This window comes from Ambystoma mexicanum, chromosome 12, assembly GCF_040938575.1.
Source record: "Ambystoma mexicanum isolate Mex_15411 chromosome 12, UKY_AmexF1_1, whole genome shotgun sequence".
NCBI lineage: Eukaryota > Metazoa > Chordata > Amphibia > Caudata > Ambystomatidae > Ambystoma > Ambystoma mexicanum.
The window spans coordinates 977,956,029-977,977,587 of record NC_090936.1 but is presented as its reverse complement, the minus strand read 5'-3'; positions in this window follow the sequence as shown (position 1 = coordinate 977,977,587).

The window sequence follows — 21,559 nt, the reverse complement described above, 5'->3', positions numbered from 1 at the left end:
GTCTTCCTATACCCGGTTCTAATGTCAAAAGCCCATGGGTAAACATTCTCCCCTCAGGCTCTAGAGAGTCCCAGACCGGTTCAGTTTGCAGTGCAGGCTTTCTCAGACTGAAAATACTCAACATAGTCCTACCTTTTCGGCCTTCTACCTGTTGTGCTAAAGTGGTCACCTCTTCCATAATAGGTTCCCTTGACTATTGCAATGGGATCTATCTAGGAGAACTAGACTATCTGATTCAAAGACTTCAGATTTTTCAGAACGCGGCAGCTCGTCTAGCCTTGGGGGCCACCAGGCTTGAACATATCACCTTGCTACTATACAAGCTCCACTGGCTTCCGGTTAAGAGACAGTTTAAGTTTAGATCCTGTCCACTGGGTCCTTTATTAGCTCAGTCCTATTTTTCTACAACACAAGCTAAAGTCTACACCCCTTCTCACAGGCTATACTCTAACAATAAAAATCTTGAGGTGCCGTTTTCCTCAGGTCTAGAGCAGGAGGCCGTTCTTTTTTCGTGCAGTCCCCAGACTCTGGAATGTTTTTTTAGATTTAGGATTTAGGAAACAACTAAATACTCTGCTGTTTATTGCCTACATTTGTTGGTTGGTTTCTGTCTGGTCTTTTCCAGTCCCTCTCTGTCTTAGCACCCATATGCCTTTGGCCTTGGTTCACACTTTATACATTTCAATGCATACATACAGAGCAGTCAGAGCAGTCAGAGGTTCTGTTTGTATTCATTTTCTTTTTAAAGGTTTTCTTTTTTGATGTACAGCATGTTGTATTCTAGGATGCAAGGAATGCCAGCGTTGACTTTGTTTGCATCAAAGTTACCTAGGAATAGACCATTGAGCATTGAGGCCATGCACCCAAGAGTCTGCCCACTGACTGCAAGTACTGTAATAGCATGTGTACAGAAGTGGACAGGGCCTTGGGCGGCTAGCCTATGGGTGTGGGTTGTGGCCACTGGCCAGATTCTTGGGTGCATGGCTGTATTATGCTGTGGTGGTTGTGGCCTGCCCCTAGACTACCCAATAGTCTGCCCGCTGGCTGCAATTACTGTAATAGTATGTGTACAGAAGTGTGCAGGGCTTCGGGCAGCTGGCTAATGTTTGTGGGTTGTCGCCACTGGACAGATTCTTGGGTGCATGGCTGTATTATGCTGTGGTGGTTGTGGGCAGCCCCTAGACTACCCAAGAGTCTGCCCACTGGCTGCAAGTACTGTAATAGTATGTGTACAGAAGTGGACAGGGCCTCTGGCGGCTGGCTTATGTGTGTCGGTTGTGGCCAGTGGCCAGATTCTTGGGTGCATTGCTGTATTATGCTGTGGTGGTTGTGGCCAGCCCCTAGACTCTTGGGTGCATGGCCAGAGCCCATGCATCCGAGAGTCTGGCCACTGCTGCAAGTACTGTAATAGTATGTGAACAGAAGTGGAATTTGGCTATTGGAAAAAAACATTACAATAATATGTTTACTGTAGTGCATAGACAAGGCCTTTGTGTAGACAGCATATTTGGTGACTGCAGGAAGGCTTTATTAGGTCAGGGGAGTGGAATGTAAATAATAGGAGGATGTTTGTATAGCTTAAAAATAGACCATACAGTCGGAATAGAAATAATATTATGCCTCCTATTGTAATAATTGTATGTGTATTGGCCTACGCCAAGTTGTCTAAACATCATGCGCGAACAAACTCCACGACAAAGTAAGCCGCCATCTTGGATTAAACCGCCATTTTAGGTTCTCTTGCTATGTAGAAGTCACCCTGAACATCAAAATGGAGGCCAAATGACATTCTGAATAAGATTCTGGCCGTTGTGACCTCCGTACGGCTGAATAATTAATATGCCTGCAAGCCACTTGTCGGGGTCGCGAACAGAGACTTTGTCCTACTGTTGACCTATATGTAAATGTACTACTTATATCAGCGAAACTAATCGAAATGCATATATTAAAGGTTGACCTGGCAAGGAACCCAAAGACCAGAATTATATTTCGCAGAATGGTTAACCCGCAAGAGGGTTGGCCAAGGGCTGGACAAATTGTATAAAAGGCCCGGGTATTCCAATATGCGGTCTCTCACTAACACATCGAACCCTCGTTGAAGTTCGTTATGTTATACTGAGAGCCGAATAGCTATCCGTTTGTCAATTGACTTGGTAACTGTTGTAGCTTGAAATAAAGCACTTGTATGTTTCTTTGTAACCTGTGTTGGTGTGTTTCTTTTTGGGCTTCCCGGCCTCATATTATTGTTCTGTTTTCACAGTTGGCGCCCGAATAGGGACCCTCAAGATTGATGCCGGATCATTGAAGGTTGACACAGGCTATCGAACCGGGATCGGACGGTGTGATACTGCAGGCCCGACCGAACGACACGCGATACCTCGGCAGCGGTGCACGATCCGATCCTTGGACGATAGTCGTGTGGTCTCACACGGCATCTTGATGAGGGTCCATTTTTGAGGCATGCAGATTTGTCGAAACCACCAAACACAAGGAAAAATGTGTTAGGTAAGTTCTTTGGTAAACCGTACGGTCCTCCTTAGGTTTGGTCAGGTGTAGTCGTCACCCGACTCTTAATTTAACCCTGACAATTTGAATTTGGCGTATTGTATCTGCAGACACAATTATTGACCAGGTAACACCAATTTTTTGTGAAATGCCTGGGAAATTGTCTAGCTGCTTTAGGGCACTGTTCCGCAGCGATCGACAATCTTTGGAATTTAGCCGCCCAGCACCACAGGAGGGGTCTCCGGCGTGTACTATGTACTGTAAGCATGGCATTGGAAGTATAGTATTTAATGATATTTGGCACAGACAAACCAGACATGCCCCCGAATTTCAGTGGCCAATCAATGGTAGTTTTGAGATCCCCCGTATTGAATACCTAGAATCGGTCTTGTTAAAGAAGAAGGCCAGACCTGCAGCATTTGATGTTTTGCAGAATTGGAAAAAAGAAGCGTTGCAGCAGCTTAAAAGTAGGGATAAGCATGCACTCCGTCATAAAATGAATGCCGAAAAGGTGTTGTTATATGATAAGGAAAAACATTCAGAGTCAGTCAAGAGTATGGATAGGGCTTTCTCACTCGGTATCCAGAAAATCTATCCCTCTAAAGATTTTCATGCTTCCGAAGAATTTATTGAAAAATTGTTAAACGAACGCAGACCTGGTGCCTCTGCACCACCTCCGTATGATCCTCTCCCTGGTGCTCTGCCCATTCCTGCTGTTATTCCTGTTCCCCCTGTACAACCTATTGTTCCTATTCCTCCAGTTGTTGTTCCTCCACCTACTCTACCACCCCTTCCCCTTGCGCCGATAGTCGCACCTCCATTGAATTTGCCCGCACCTCCGCTCCCGGGTGGTTCTGTACTGACTGAAGTTGATCAGGGTGCGGGGTCAAAGATTGTCACTCGAAATACTGTCTCTGCAGAAAAGAAACGGGAATTATTTGCATGGGCTAAGCATTGTATGGAGAGAGGTGATCAAGCTGATGTTTTCACCACATTATCAAATATGGGCAATTTTCCCGAGAAAAATGTTTTTATTGAAAGTTTGGGGACTTATTTATGCGTAATGTGGGGTAGATTACATAATACAGATCTCCCACAAGGGTTGAGGGATCTGAATACTTAAGCGCTTTCGAGGGACACTGAGGAGAAAGTACATGGTCATGTTGAGTGGTTATATGAGTATAGGAGGGACTTAGAAAAATTGCGGGATGAGGATGATGAAGACGACAGTATGTATGTACAGAAATGGTTCCTTCCGTGTCGTAAATCGGCATCTGAGGAAATACGAATCTGTACCAAAGATGCGATTCGATGGATCTCGGATTCATCGATACCGCCAGATGAAGTGTATGACACGTATAGTCAGTATACAATATAAATGCAGAGGAAGGTGATTCAGGTAATGGTGCAGTACCTGCAGGATGAATGTGTAAGGAAGAAGGTTAGTTGTCCTACAGAGTTATTGGGTATTTGTAAGAGGGCTTTTTCGCCCGACACTTCTTCGACTGCCTTAGCGCTCGACCTGGATCTGTTGCTTAGTAAGCGATCTGAATTACCTATATCTCAGTTGCCTATGAGAGAGGTTCCTCCGACATTTGTCCCGAAGGTTGAGATTCCTGCTAATGCTGGGACAGGTGCACCCGCTGTGGACATTCCCGCACATTATGTATCACAATTTGTTCACGTCCCGTTTTCGCGACAGGAAGTGAACACTATTAGACAATCAATTCCTGATATTAAGAAAAATCCGACAGGATTCTACAAAGAGATAGAGTCCGTTTTACAGTCCTCTGTGTTCACCCTAAGTGATATTGACTTGCTATTCCCTGTATTCCTGCCCGTAGATTTATGGAAGCAGGTTCGAACAATAGACGATGTGCCTGGGTTGGGAGATACGTGGGCTAACATAACTAGGTTTGATGGGGAAAGACCAGCTGGTGAGAAACCACCTCAGGTAATACTCACTTTGCCTGATAGAATTGTTGCAAAATTGAAAACCATAATTCCTGAGAAAAAAATTATTTGGGACAAGCTTACGGCCTGTGTTCAAGGAAAATCTGAAGGTGCCACCAAATTCTTTAATCGATTCGAAAAGGTATTCTCTGATTTTAGTGGACAGGACTTGGGCACAGAGTCTGGGAAAAGGTTGTTCATGGACAAATTTGTGCGTGGATTGCTGCCTGACATCCAGTCACAGATTACGTCGTCTGAGAGCGCTTGGCAGGCGAAATCCCAATCCGAAGTTTTGCACATGGCTCAGTATTATGAGAACTGTGTTAATAATGAAAAAGAGAGAATAGAGAAGAGGAAAGGAGATTTGAAGACTAAAGTATTGTTACAGCAAATTGTTAGAAATCTCAGAGGAGGTAATTCACAGACCAGAGGTCAGTATGTTCCGAAAGGGAACGTCCCCTTGGGCCCTGTGAATATTAATCAATGTGCCTATTGCCGCCAGGAAGGTCATTGGCGTGCACAGTGCCCCGTCCTTCAACAAAGGTCAAACAACACATTTGGGAGTATGGGTAGACGACCTAGAGGTCGCCCCGGAGTGGGGGGCCCTGATAGAGGTCAGTTCTCACAAGATCCTCAGCAACCTTTTTCACGGGGTAATCAGACTTCGAGTGTGGACACAAGAAACATATTTGATCACCCTTCTGCTGCCTACCTTTCTGAAGAGCTTCCTTTCGACGACATCTTGTTTCGATAGGATTGCCCGAAGCAGGGTTTGGAACCTTCACCTATTCCTGTTAGTCAAAAAGGTCCCTACGTTGAACTGTTAGTGAGGAATAGGAAACATCAGTTCTTGATAGACACTGGAGCACAGAAGTGCTCCATTGATCATTCTCGGGTTCCAAACATTCCACTGTCAGGGCAAACTAATGTTTCTGTAGGGTTTTCTGGCATACCAGTTGTTTGTCTGGTTTCTTCGCCGGTGCCTGTTTCTTTGGGTCCCTTTACGGACCACTGTCCATTCCTCTTGACTTCAAACTGTGGAGAAAATTTGCTGGGGTTAAATCTGTTGAAGAAATTAAATGCAGTAATTCATTGTTCCTCTGACGGAGTGCGACTGACGATTTCACCACAGCAACTTCCCAGTTCTCAGTTTTTGACTCAACCATTGCCTCCTGAGTTTAGCGTTGTCCCGGAATGTTTGTGGGCGGTTGACGACAATGATGTTGGGGTATTACAGGTTGAACCCGTTAAAATAGTTTTGAAACATGGAGTTAAACTACCACGCATTACGCAATATAAAATATCATTTGAGGGCGAGCGTGCTTTGAAGTGCATTGTTTCCGATTTTGTGCATTGAGGAGTGATTAAGAGATTGCAGGTAGTTTATGTAACAGCCCGATTTTACCAGTGTACAAGAAAGGCGACAATGCAATCCCATTCCATTTCATAATTGATCTACGCACTATTAATAAAGTTGTCGCCCCACAATTTCCAATTGTGCCTGAAGTGACAACGATACTAACGATGATCCCTGCTACAGCTACTCACTTTAGTGTTGTGGATCTGAAGAATGCTTTCTTCAGTATTCCTATACACAAGGATAGTAGATATTTGTTCGCGTTCACCTTTGGGGGACGTTCGTTCACATTTACTCGTGCACCTCAAGGTTATACTGAAAGTCCAAGCATTTATAGTAGGGCTTTGAAAGAGCAGCTTGACACCCTTGAATTGCCATCTACTTGTACACTGCTTCAGTATGTCGATGACTTGCTTTTAGCTGCAGATTCTGAAAGTGCTTGTAAAGAAGGCACTGTATTGTTGCTTATTCATTTGGCTGAACATGGTCATAAAGCTTTGCTTAAGAAATTTCAATATTGTTGTCAGGAGGTCGCCTATTTAGGCTATCTCCTTTCAAAGGAGGGGAGAAGATTGACACCTGAAAGAATAAAACTCATTTCTGCCATGTCTGTTCCAAATACACAGGAGGAAGTCAGAGCCTTAACAGGTATGGCTTCTTACTGTAGGCTGTGGATCCCGAACTTCTCACTAGTGATAAAACTGATGTTGGCCTTGATGAAGAAGGGCATTTCTTCACCGCTGCCATGGAAGTCGGAACATCAACGATCATTTGAGCTTCTCAAAACCGTGTTATGCTCTGCACCGGTTCTGGGTACTCCAAATTACAATAAGGCCTTAGTGTTGTTTGTGCATGAATGTGATGGATGTGCTTTGGCTGTGTTAACACAGGAACGCGGAGGGAAGAATAGACCGTGCAGCTACTACTCTTCCGCCCTTGATCCTGTCGCATGCGCTTTGCCAAGATGTTTAAGAGCCGTCGCTGCTGCTGCCGCGTCTGTAAAACAGAGTGAGGGAATGGTCCTAGGCCATGATTTAACCCTGATGGTACCTCACTCTGTAGATGTCCTATTGAATAAAACCCAAACACAGCACCTCACCTCTGCAAGGCTGACGAGGTATGAATTGACTTTGTTTGCCCCTCACATTCAAATTAAGAGGTGTTGTGTTCTTAATCCGGCTGAACTCCTACCTTTCCCGCAAAATACTGTTTGCGGTGACGAAGGATCACATGACTGCCTGTATACTACTGAACAGGAAACAAAGGGCAGGATAGACCTTATAGATACTCCTTTGGATAATGCGGAAGGGGAGCTGTTTTGTGATTGCTCCTGCTTCAAACTTCCGGATGGTACATCTACAGCTGCTTATGCAGTCACTACATTGAGTACGGTTGTTGAAACTAAGAGAATTCCGCATAACTCTGCGCAGGCCGCAGAGATTATAGCGTTGACCTGAGCTTGTGAACTCTCCGAAGGGCGTACAGTAAATATATATACTGATAGCCAGTATGCCTTTGGGGTGGCTCACAACTTTGGGAGGCTCTGGTCGGAAAGAGGGTTCCTAACCTCACATGGGACCAAGATTTAGCATGGCCCCCTGATAGTGCAATTGCTCTCGGCACTCGCGCTCCCTAGATCATGAAATGTGCAGCGCATTGTAAGGTCATAGATGATGTGGGGAAAGGGAACGCTTTTGCTGACCAGATAGCCAGGCAAACGGCCACAGACCTTAGCGCAGACATGTATGCTCTAATACAAACAAGAGATGTCTATGTAATGGATGAGGGTATTAGGTCTGTACGAGATATCCAAGCTGATGCCACAATAGAAGAGTCTAAAAAGTGGGCCAAAGGGATGGGAAAACTAGATTAAGATGGGTGTTGGGTGGATACATTTGAAGGGAAATGGTTGCTCCCTGATTCATATGTGCTGGCGATGGTTACGATGGCACACAGTCCTACGCATGTGTGTGCTCAGCAGATCACGAAAATGTTAGAACAAGTCTGGGTAAATGATAAAACTTTGAAAATCGCGCAACGCTATGTCCAAAATTGCATGATTTGCTTACAGCACAATGTGGGGAAGGGGACAGTAACTCCAAGGGGTAGTATTGGGCCTCCTTCTGTTCCCTTCGAGGTCATCCACTTTGATTTTATTGAGATGGAACGGTGTAACAATCTAAAATATGTCCTTGTGATCATTTGTGCTTTTAGTAAATGGGTTGAGGCTTTCCCTGTTAAGGATGCTACTGCCATGACCACTGCGAAGACTATGGTAAAGGAGTTCTTCCCACGATTTGGGCTGCCAAGAGTAATTTGGTCGGACAACGGTCCACATTTTGTTGCAGCAGTAATTTTGCAGATATGCACAGCATTACACATTGAAAAGCGATTTCACTCGGCTAGACATCCTCAAAGTGCTGGGTTGGTAGAGAGACATAACAGTATCCTAAAGAATAAGCTTGCTAAAACATGCGCCGGCACCAAACTGAAATGGCCGGACGCCTTACCTATTGTATTGTTAGCCATGCGTGCCACACCTCAAACTAAGACTGGGCTCTCTCCATTTGAGGTAGTGATGGGGAGACCTGCTAATATTTGGGGTCTTCCGAAGCCTAAAGCGTTGAGAGAGGTTGAAAATGTATTGCTTGTAGACTACTGTAACCAGTTGACTAAAAATCTGTATCTCATTTATCATCAGGTTCGATCAGCTTTACCTGTACGGTTTACGGGCCCAGGACACAATATTCAGCCTGGAAGTTGGGTCCTGGTGAAGGCCTACGAAAGGTCTTCCTGCCTCGCGCCTCGCTGGCGGGGACCCTACCAGGTGCTGTTGGTCACCCAGACAGCAGTGCGGGTGGCTGGAAAGAAGCATTGGATCCACGCGACGCATGTCAAGAAACTTCCTCACCCAACGCCACACGTTCCAGAAGAAGCAGAACCCCTCGCTGATGCTACAATCTCAGATCCTGGAGTAGCAAATAGTGCTGTGAGTGTGTCGGAGAATCCCTCTGAGCCCGTGGAGCTTGGGGAACAGTCAATTTTGTCTCCACACTCTTTGGAAAGGTCACTTCCGGAAAACGTTGTTTCAAGTTCTGCGACTTCCGTCGCCTCTGATACGTTGCTTCCCTCAGGAAGTGACGTTACCTTATTTCCAGATCAAACAATACCGGGAACCACCAGGGACGACCTTCGACGACGAAAATAGAACTACGGCACGGGTTTAGCCTGTGCATCTGGAAAAGAAAAGAGTCATTGAGAGTTTTGTTCTTGCAAAAGAAAGTTTTGGAAAAGAAAGGGATTCTGCTGACTAGGGTTAGGGAAGGACTAAGAAGTCGCGCGACCGTAGTGTCGCCAGCAACGAACATTGGGGTCGTCGATTGAGAAACTACGATGTCTGCCACCTCCACCGCTGCTACTCGCATTGGACTTGTAAATAAGGGGGTGACCAACTCGGACAATGAACAATGTGCCTGGGCCCCGAAAACGTATTGCTGTGTTGTGATGATAGTAATTGGAATTTGTATAGTTACTGCCGTGGGACTCTGGTACTTTGAAGAAATGTATCCTCTAGAGCCACTTTTGCCAATTGAAATTATACCTACTGCTCTGACTCCCTCTGTACACCTTCATACTTTGTCACCTAGGGACTCCAGCATAGACGAAAGTATCATAATAACACTTTAATGATAATAATGAATTCAACGCATGCCATTTTTAATAAGAGTAATTGCTGGATCTGCACCCATTTACCGCAACATGGGAACAAGGGGCTAGGATGGTATATTCACCCTTTACCTTTAACGACTGCTTGCTATGCCTCTCTTAGAGCACTATTCTTTGGCCGTTGGAAAGACAGCATCTCAGGGAACTTTGATGGAACTAATTTAAATGATTTTGAGAAACGTGAATTGACTCCCCTGGGATGCTCGCTTTTTGCAAATAGAAGTAAGCCTAATGTTGCTTCTATTAGGCCATCTGATAAACTATCTCTTCCTTTCCAAACTTTAATTTCCTTTAAAATGGCTCCAATAGGCAATAAGGACACCGTGCCTCCTTCCTACTCTATTAACCATAGCCCCGATTCAGTCCCCTTCTGTGTACAAAGGAATGGCACTCGGTCAATGGGAGATTTTGAAGGTTGTGTGAACATTGTAAATTTGACCGGAGAGAACAGGCCTCTGTATGTAAGGGGGCCTGTCTATTTCGTTTGCGATAGTACAGCATTTCCCTGGTTGCCCAAGGATTGGCAGGGAACCTGTAATTTAGGAATCCTGTTACCTGGGGTATTCATAGCTAGCACATTGGAAGTTTCTAAGGCTCACCCACGGCGGGACGAGAATGGAGATACCCCTGGGCAAATATTGGGAGATATAACAAAATCAGTTGTGCCATTTTGGGGACAGATAGCAAATTCTGAAAATATTAGGGGACTAGCAAGAGTACTGGAGAGAACCATCAACCGGACCACGGATATACTATATAATATGACACTAGAACAGAAAGCAATAAGATTGGTAGCGCTCCAAAACCGGATGGCATTAGATGTCATTCTGGCAGAACGTGGTGGAGTATGTAAATTAGTGGGGTCCGCTTGTTGTGTTTTCGTACCAGATTCCTCACCGACAATTTTCAAAGCAATACAGAACTTGCACGTCCTTAGTTCAGAAGTGCATGTTCCTGTGGGAGATTGGAGTATTAGTGCTTGGTTCTGGGATTCCCTACGATCCTGGGGTTGGAAGGTGCTTTCTGTCATACTGGTTATTTTGGGAATTCTGCTATTCCTTTGTTGCTGTATCCAATGTCTACCTAGTATATGTGCAATGCTAGGGGGATGTTGCGATCAGGCGGTGAGCACGATAGGACATAAAATGTATGCCCCAGATACAGCATCTAAAGAGTTTGTGTTGCAAAAGGTTCTGGTGAACGACCGAATGGCTATAGATATTACAGATAACGATTCAGGATGTATGGACGACAATGCATGGAGTTATTTACAAAGACATTAGAAATAGTATTAGCACTTGGCATAGGCCAAAAGGAGGGTTTGTCGGAATAGAAATATTATTATGCCTCCTATTGTAATAATTGTATGTGTATTGGCCTACGCCAAGTTGTCTAAACATCATGCGCGAACAAACTCCACGACAAGGTCTTGACCTTAGAGAAATCAATGTAAGCCGCCATCTTGGATTAAACCTCCATTTTAGGTTCTCTTGCTATGTAGAAGTCACCCTGAACATCAAAATGGAGGCCAAATGAAATTCTGAATAAGATTCTGGCCGCTGTGACCTCCGTACGGCTGAATAATTAATATGCCTGCAGGCCACTTGTCAGGGTCGCGAACAGAGACCTTGTCCTACTGTTGACCTATATGTAAATGTACTACTTATATCAGCGAAACTAATCGAAATGCATATATTAGAGGTTGACCTGGCAAGGAACCCTAAGACCAGAATTATATTTCGCAGAATGGTTAACCCGCAAAAGGGTTGGCCAAGGGCTGGGCAAATTGTATAAAAGGCCCGGGTATTCCAATATGCGGTCTCTCACTAACACATCGAACCCTCGTTGAAGTTCGTTATGTTATACTGAGAGCCGAATAGCTATCCGTTTGTCAATTGACTTGGTAACTGTTGTAGCTTGAAATAAAGCACTTGTATGTTTCTTTGTAACCTGTGTTGGTGTGTTTCTTTTTGGGCTTCCCGGCCTCATATTATTGTTCTGTTTTCACAGTACGTCCAAGAATCTAGGCACTGGCAGAATGACTGCACTAGCATACAACCATGCAACCAAGATTTTACCCACAACTATTGCAGTAGCTGGTGTTTGGTTGGCAGTTGCAGAAACATGTTTGGGATTATTTGGAGACTGCATGAGGGATTCCGACAGTAGGGGAGTGGAGTCTAGATGCTATGGTAATATTGGCATTGGGGAAAAATAGGGTTGGCTGGCTACTTCAATATGTGTAAATGGTGTTCAAATTGAAACTGTAAGGATTAATTGTTGTGTGTGGCAACTGTCCAGATTCTTGGGTGCATGACCGTATTATGCTGTGGTGGTTGTGGCCAGTTTAGGGGCTGGCCACAACCACCACAGCATAATACGGCCATGCACCCAAGAATTTGGCCACTGGCATAAGCATTGCACAAATATGTGTATAGAAATGCAATTTGTACATTAGAAAGAAGCATGACACTATTAATATGTGTATACTGATTATACATACTGTCCCGGCACTGCATACTTTTTGGAACACAGTGACAGAATACCATTCAAGTGGAAATAGCACTTTTGAATACACATTCTGTTTCTTGCATGTTGAAATGCAGGGTAAATCTTTGTTTCTTTGTCTGTGAAAACAACAGCATATGTTAGGCAAGGTACTTCATAATGTCGTATTCGACACAATTTCAGATACTCTGTACTTTGTAGACCCTCATAATTACTACATTACAAGTAATATGCTTCAAACAAGCTGACTGTACAATGTGCTCAGTTCCTGTGTTCGGTTGCATAATCATTGGGCCTCATTACAACGAGTGCAGACCTGTAATGAACGGTGCCGGTGGCTTAACGGCACCGTTCATTACGGGCCGCCTCATTACGAGGTCTGCAGCGGGTCCCACTCAGGACGCCTGGCCAGACCAGGCGTCCTTAGCGGGACCTTCTAGCAGACCAGGATGCTAACAACGGGCCCGTCATTAACGGGCCCGTTGTTAGCATCCTCCCCATTCCCATTGAGCCCTATGGAGCCCAGAAGTGAAGTGCCCACCATGAGGCACCAAGTCCACTGTACGTTGCAAGGCACTGTACCTTGCCCACGTTTAATATTTTTGGGCATTGAACCTTCTACCGCTTTGTGTGACCTTCTGAAACTAGGGAACACACCGTGCAGGGTTGTGGCATTCCCACTCACACACAAGTGTTGAACATTGAGGCTGCAGGTCTAGAACTCTACTATCTCACCTCGCCAACACCTCCTGGAGACATTCGTGCCCCTTTCCGCTGGCAAGGCTGCTACCACTGCAGCTGCCAGACTGCTCGCGCCCTGCACAGTGACTCTATGTGCGATCATTGCTGAGACTCAATAGGTCTAGCAAGATGCCTGGCCACCGCTGCCACCGCTAGACTGCTCTCGCCCTGCACAGCGACTCTATGTGCGATCATTTCGGAGAGTCAATAGGTCTAGTAAGACGCTTTTCCACCGCTGCTGCCGCTAGACTGCTTGCGCTCTGCACAGCGACTCTGTATGCGATCATTGCTGAGACTCAATAGGTCTATCAAGATGCCTGGCCACCGCTGCCACCGCTAGACTGCTCTCGCCCTGCACAGCGACTCTATGTGCGATCATTTCGGAGAGTCAATAGGTCTAGTAAGACGCCTTTCCACCGCTGCTGCCGCTAGACTGCTTGCGCTCTGCACAGCGACTCTGTATGCGATCATTGCTGAGACTCAGTAGGTCTAGCAAGATGCCTGGCCACCGCTGCTACTGCTAGATTGCTTGCGCCCTGCACAGCGGCTCTATGTGCGATCACTGCTGAGACTAAATTGGTCTAGCAAGATGCCTGGCCACTGCTGCCGCCACTAGACTGCTCTCACCCTGCGCAGTGGCTCTATGTGCGATCATTGCTGAGAGTCAATAGGTCTAGCAAGATACCTGGCCACCGCTGCCACCGTTAGACTGCTCACGCTCCGCACAGCGGCTCTATGTGTGATCATTTCTGAGATGCAATAGGTCTAGCAAGATGCCTGGTCCCTCTTGGTAAAACATTGCATAGATTAGAGCTTTTTATTATGCAAATGGGGGTGTCTTTTCTCAAGATGAAGTGTAAATATCAGCTATCTCACACGATTTATTAATGGGATGCGTTTCAAAATGAGCGGCCCCGCAGCCACATCACGTAACGTGTATACCGTGTTCTGCACAGGGCAGGTCATTCACAGTTTTCTTTTTTAAATCAACCAGGGAAGCCATCTGGGGCTCTGTGCCTTGGACCCAGGTTGGGTCCTTGAGTCTGATGATAAAAGGTGCTGCCAGCTCACTGCAGATTTCATGTACTCGGCTGCTAGAAAAATGGATTGCATGTCGGCTGGACGATCCTTTCATCAATTGGTTTGGATGGGAGCCATGTGCCTGCATCGAACAGACAGCACCATGTGGACCAACTGATCAATGTTGCTGTAGAGGAAACAGCATTTGTATTTTATGCCATTTACAGAAATGGAAGCTCTGCAGATGATGCAACTGTTGCTGAGATCTGTATATTTCGATTGGGTAATAATAGTAATGTATGTAAAGATCTCCTATGCAAGTGCTTCAGATTAAAGAGCTATATAAAGAAAATATTATTAATTGAACAAATTATTATTTCATATTGAAGGCAAGTCCCTGTTTAGGCTCACGCCAGAAAGAATAAAACCCTCTAGGGAAAAAGACCAAGAGATTGCTTGCAAGGGTAACAAGGATTAATTGTACAGAATACAAAGGTATCAGCAAAGGACTCTGCTGCTTGAGAACGTTCTGGTCTCACTTAGAACAGAAGGAAGCTTAAAAGGCAATACATCATCATCAATATACAGTGAAAACTAGCACCACTGATTGGCGAGACCATATACAGGGGCCTGCTCCATAGGGGATGCCAGGCTGCAATTGGTTCACATTTGCACCGTTTATCCATTCCCACGTGGGTCACCTGGGCTCACCTATCCGAGGAGTGAATGTCAGGTCGCTCGTAAATTACAGTATCAGAACTACTATGATGCACTAAGCCTACTACTATATCACAGTGGCATGCACCTGGGAGGCTCGGGAATGGTGCCAAGGAAGGGATGAAGAAATACATTCACACTGACCCACACATTCTGTACTTTGTTGATATCACACCCCTCGCACCCAAGGCCTCCACCCTCATTTTGATCTTTAATGTATCCCTCCGTGTACCTTGCACTACAAAGGATGTGTTTATGTGGAGAGGTGAAACAGTCATATATTGTCATATCTTTTATGGCCATTTGTTTTATGGTTGGGGCTGGGGTCACTCACTGTCATAGAATGCAGGGGTTTGTGGATCGGGTCAGTGATGTGGGCCATGGCTCTGGGTAGGGAGGGTGGGGAGTTAGAGGTCTGCTGCTAGTTTGTCTGTGATGAATGGGCACTGCGAGGAGCCTGGTGTTGTCTCACAGCCTTTCAGGTCGCATTCCTTCCAGTGATACTAAGTAATTTCAACAGTGGAGGGACAAGGAGTAGCTGCAGTGAGAACTGGCCATGCAGGCTAACCCTGTCTTAAAGAGCTGGGCCTAGTCGAGTTCTTCCATGGAGCTAAAGTTATGCCACCCGGCCATGCAAAACTATGCATCTACCCCAATTACGAAATGGTGTTCCTTTCTACGCGCGCACTGGATCTATGCATCTATCCTTCCCGCTACATTATATCCGTGCTGAGTTTCTTCGCACAGTCCTCTCCCCCTTAGCACACCACACAGCTGCTTATGGGATTTGCCTCACTCTAAAGCGCCTATTGGTTGGGATAGACTCATTTCCATCCCGAAAATTCCCCCCTTTCGTTATTTCTACAGTAACAAATTCTTCACAATATTTGCACTCATTTTCTCTTCTTACTGCAGCTTCATAGGGAGGTGTTCGCTTTATCAGCATCCAGGCCCTATGCAAATGCCGTAGGCTTTCTCCTGCTTGCGCAAACTCCTCACGTGTACATGTCATATAAATGCAGCCCCCCTCCCCTGCCAGGTCAACCCACACTTCTTTATAATTTTCAGGGCCAGAGGGAGCGAAAATGGTTGTGTAATGCAGTCGGTCACCTTCATCTCCATAGGGGACAGGAACCATGTGAGGAATAGGATGATTAGTCTGCACTTCTACTTCCTTTGTATCACAAGGTACTTTTTGAGCGCCAATAAAAGCCATCATCATTTTTCGCTATTAGGCAGTGCTTTAGCACAACACCAGAGACCCAACTGGCACATATATAAGGTGACACAGCAAACTGAGTGAAAAGCACACCCTTTTTGTATGAAAATAATGGTACTGATCTTCAAACATATAGAGCTCCTAAGGCTCATTCGATCTTACTCAATGTAAAGGGTGCAGGGGAGAAAGCAATTGACTATGGTATCAAAAATCAGCACAATAATGAACACTATAGAATTCCTATCGATAATAGGAACTCACGTCCCCTGCACACCTATAAAGTAACGGAAAGATAATTTTTCGAATCAAATTTTAAAAGGTCTCCTAGGTAATTCAATAGTTTACTGATTTAGAAATTCAAGAATAGAAGGTACTGTCTGTCATCTTTCAAAATAACTCAATTTTAGTGTTATGTTCACATCATTTATTATATAGACTCAAATTTCAAGGGAATTTTTTCAAGTAAGTTCATTTTTATAAAGAAAACTGAAAATCATAAGAAATGATAACACTCAACAGGAAAATCAAGCAATTAAATACAGCGCTCTACGCGTTTCGAGAGGTATTGTCTCTCTTCTTCAGCAGCAAAGTTAGTTTAAAAGTCTTTATGAAGTTCAAAGATTTTCAAAAATGGTTCAACCAATTGCTGTTCAATTTCGTTGTGAAATAGTGAAAACATCATCTGATTACATCAATGCTCGAGTTTTCTAATGGTGATGGTCACCTGTGAATTACATAGTGTGTATTTTAGTAACAAGTGATATCATATATATCATAATCATTATAGAGTAAATTAATGTTGTGAATACCTGTGTGTGAGTAAATCCTCAATGAATTATGTGACTGATGGCGGTCTTCCTTCTTTAAATCTAGATGTATCACTGACAATTCCTTCTTAGTGATATAAATTCTGCACCTGTATATTTAACCAAAATGCATCATAAGTATGTATATCAATGATAGTATGTTGGATTAGTTTACACTATAGGAATGGCGATAGTGCTCACTATTTGGTGCCTGCAGAGCCCAAATGGCTGCGTTCAAAGTCCCTGTGTCAGACTTTGCATTGAATCTGTAAGAATTAGTCCAGTATTAAAGTTTGGAACTATTGTGTGTTCTAGGAAGTAAGTGCTTATCCTCGGAACGCTTACCTGATTGCAACCATCAGGTTCCTACAGCCACGCGGCGTCAAAAGCTATTTGCTTCTCACTCGTTCGTTAGCCGTGTGAGCCTGTTGCTCAGCGACGGTTGTAAAATAAGCTCACATGACTTGTCCATGTTGATCATGTGATTATATGAATTGTGCGAACAGTAGTTCAAAATCGTTAGATTCAAATTGTACTATTTAATTTCTTAATCTCTGTGACAGTATGTGCGGTTATTATACCAACTGTGCGTTCATCACTGCATGATTGAAATCGCAGGACCATGAATATTATATATTAATTTATGTCGCTATGACCTGTCAGCAGGTCAAGCACTTAGTGGTTCTACATCATCATCAGCCTCAGGGTGCGCAGCTCAACTCTTATAATGTTGAACGCTTGCTCAGTATCATTACCCAACTATCTAAGCTCCCATCGCACAATCTGGAGCCATTTGGCATTGGCTAACGTCTGCACACTGGCTAGTAATAAGGATGTAAAAAATGTCTCTGCTGATGTAAACAACTTGTACTCATCAGATATTTGTGCAAGTAGTTCTAATGAGTCTTTTGATATGTACTTCGATGCTCTCTTTCTCCTTTCCAGTTTGCCATACAGTTCTATCCTGGGGAGGATGTGAAAGTCTGGTGGTGGCAGCGTATGCTGTGCTGCGATAGTTGGGGGCACTGAGGGTGCTTCGTCAGACAGTGGCCCCCCTTACAGGTGTTCTTCTGGGACTACTAACAGGGCTGAGTCTACTGTAGCTAGCAAACAATAGCCTCTCCAGCAGGGTGGGAGGTGCAAGTATGCTTGTTGGCCACACACCCAGCCGTAGTCCATCAGCGCTGCGGTTCCCTTCTTGAAGTCTGGAATCAGCACGGTTCTGTTACACCATTCATTCGAGCCGACAGATATAGCTCCTGCACTGAAGAAGCACAGTTCATAAGTATTTTCTTGGGGCACTTTCACTGGCTTCTCTATGGCTGTGACCCATGTCAGATTTGTGAACGTGCTCTGTCCATACTTGTGCGCATGTCTGTTCGACGAGTGCCACCGTTTTTTCTGGAAACCCTAAAAGTCCTTCAGCTTTACACGTGAGGATCATTTCCTGCTGCTCGTTGTTGACATATTTCACTCCTTCGATCGGCAAGTAGGGCTGTTTTAGACAGTCGGTTTAGGTCGCACTCATTTTGCATTTCTGGGCATCCGACTCAACAAATTCTAGGTAGATGTTGCATGCCTGAAAAGTGCCTCTAAGCCTACATAGCGCAAGATGAATTAGCCATTATGCCTCTATGATTGATACTTCTTGTGGTACTGGAACCTTAGGTGCACCAGATGCATGTGGTATTAAGGAGCACACATAGCAACTGCTATTAGTTGTTCACCTTCCCACTGTACTTATGTCAGAATACCAACTGTTGGAGTGCTCGGGATGATGGATATCTTCAACCGCATCCAGTCCTAGGCCATGGTATGCATCATATTGGGGTTTGTGTGCTTGTCTTTTAATTCTGTTATAGAGTGATATGTGTCTTTTTTTTAATCTGCTTCTACTGTTTGTAATATTTACACTGTTATTCGTGTTACACAAAAGGTTTTTGACATTTGGAAGTACTACTTCAAATATTTGACTCGTGCACACAGTCATGTGGATATTGCTGACATTTGTTAGAGTTGTATTATACATTTGTGTGGTTGTGTTTTCTCGTTCAGACAAATCAAATTATGTTCTTTACATTCAGGCTTTCATTCAGGTTCAAGCTTGTGGTCAATTCTGTTAAATTAAAGGGTGTCCTTTTGTTTAAATTCCAGTTCCTGTGTCCCCCCCTTCTTTATGATGGCTTGCAGAGATAAAAGATTTCCCCCAATATATTCCTAACAAAAACACTGGAACGGTAAACAAAATGGCCGTAAAATGGAGGCCACACTGATAAGAATGCATTCTAGTACTGCTGATTCCTTCTATCACTAGGCAATGAACAATTTGAAATTGAAGTCTTCATCTTTTCAACACCTGTAATGGGAACAAGAACTGGTAAAACAAATGAACGGGAGGGTATGGAGATGAGGCTAAATGAGGTAAAATGGGATGGAGAAAGGAGGAAGGGGAGGGGGAGAGAGACAGTTTTACTTTAAGTAGCATATGCCTTTAGCAGCAATGCATATTTGTATATCTCTTGTACATGCACTTATTTGTTCAACATTAAGCTACATGAGATGAGGTAGACTTGTTGCGTTAGCTTTAAGTAGCTTGTGTGGAATTGGGTGGGGCCCTGCGAATGTCTGAGAGGTGCAGCCAATATCGCAGTCCTTTCACCTTCACAGCGAGAGGGGTGAAAAACGCAACCTTGTACGGCCTATGGAACCTGGGATTGTTCCATTTCCTTAAAAAACATGCGTTTAGCAGCAATGCATATTTGCATATCTCTTGTACATGCACTTGTATGGTCAGCATTAAGCTACATGGGATGAGGTATTCTCATTGCATTAGCTTTGAGTAGCTGGTGTGGAATTGGGTGGGGCCCTGTGAATGTCTGAGAGGTGTATCCAATATCGGAGCCCTTTCATCTTCACTGCGAGAGTGGGGAAAAACACAACCTTGTAGGGCCTATGGAACCTGGGATTGTTCATTGCCTTACAAAATATCTAACATACACCAGCTCCCCCAGCAACTATGGCTGGGTGGGTGTTGGGTCAGTTGGTGGAGCTGATACTTTTTGTGCATTCTCTCGGTGCAATGGTGCCATATGTCATAACATGCACTTGATCGCACGTGTTAGGTCTGTCAAATATTGCTTAAATTCTTCCCCCAGGATCATTGCCACTCTATGGGTCTCTGACGCACTCCTCACTGGGTAGATGGGTGTTTGCATGTGTCTGCCGGTCACTATTTCATGCGGGGATGGGTGGTGGTCCTTGCTGGGCTGAGTGCATAAATTGAACAGGGCCAGGAGTAGGCAGTATACCCAGTTATTTTCAGAGTGTTGCATAATTTGGAGAACTTGCTTTTGAGGAGACCTTTCATCCGTTCCACCATCCCATTTTCTTGTGGGTGGTAAATCGAAGACATGCAGTGTTTGATGCCCAATAGTGCTGTGATCTCTTTAAAGAGTTAATTGAAAAAATGGGTGCTGTTGGCTGATCTCAAAACGTCACATACCCCCCATCGGGGGAAAACCTCACATACAAACAATTTTGCAGCACACTTGGCACATAGGTGGGCACATGGACCAGCCTCAAATCACCTCTAGAATGGACACACCACCACAATCAGTTATCGAGCCCCATTACATCTCTCCCCCATGACTGCATAGTCGGAATGCAGCTCACGAAATGGCCCAATTGGGCGAGGCAAGGTGCCTCGCATGTTCTGAGTGTCATCGCAGTACTAAACACTTGGCAGGTGGTGCATTGGATGAGCATCGTTGAAAGGTGTTCCTGGAGATTAGGTATAAACCAGTCGTCCTGGGTGTTTGCTGCAATGTGTTGCTTGGAGCTGTAAGAATGGTAGTGCAACTGCTCAAAAGCTGTGCGCAGCAACTCCAAGGGCATCACTACTTTCCCAATGCATTGTTGTCTCCATAAGAGCTCAGTTGGAGACTGCACACACCCACGTTTGAGCCACATTTCTTGCTCTTCCTGTGGTGCCCTACGCTGAAGCTCAATTATCTGGGATATGGACAGGGCAGGGCTGTGTACAGGTCTTTCTCTGATCTTGTGGGAACTGCTGCAATAATATATTTAGCACTGGGAGATATGCTGCAGCCTTCGCTGCCACTTCAGTGGCTGCATTCCCCAACAATATTTTGTCAGTGCTGTTGGTGTGTGCTGCACATTTGATGACCTCCACTACAGATGGTTCTGCAAGGGCGGAAATGAATGTTTTGAGCAGCAGGGCTGCATGTTGCACTGGTTAGCCGTCTGCCTTACTGAAGCCCCTCCTTCTCCAGCATGAAAGAACTACATGAACCATTGTGGTGACTTATGCAGAGTCCGAGGAGATGGTGGTATAACACCCCTTGGATGCCTGAAGGGCCTCAATAAGTGCTACGAGTTCCATCACTTGGGCTGAGTAGTGCATGGGCAACCTTTTCAATACTAGTGTCTCATAGTCATCCACCTCTAGGCGCACCACTGCCGACCCAACATGTCTCTGCCCCGTGTCCATCTCTTCCTGTGTCCTGGTCAATTGTCACTAACTCATCAACAAAAAGTACCTCACCTTCCCCTAAATAGCTGTCTCTGGCTTTGGGGATATTGTCTTCCTCGCCCTCATAAGTTGCACAGTCATGCTGTTGCAAGTCTTCATCAGTGCATAGATCATTTGAGTAATGTGGCTGGGTTCACTGTTTTACACATCACTACATGGATGTTTGGGATTTAGAGAATAATCTCATATGCTTGTGCCCACTGGGTTGTGAGGGTGGATTTTGAGCAATTTAGGATAGCAAATACTGAGTGTTCCACATGCAGAGTCACTGAGCACCCCATTACAATTGTTGAACTCTTTTCTATTGAAAAGGCTGTAGCAGCGAGAGCTTGTTCGCATGCAAACTACCCCTGCATCATCGAGTTTAGTGCGCCACTGTAATAGGCCAGTGGCTTGTGGCCCATTTTGCTCTTCTGTGTGAGTACCACTGTCATGAGTGTGCCATTTGAGTGTGA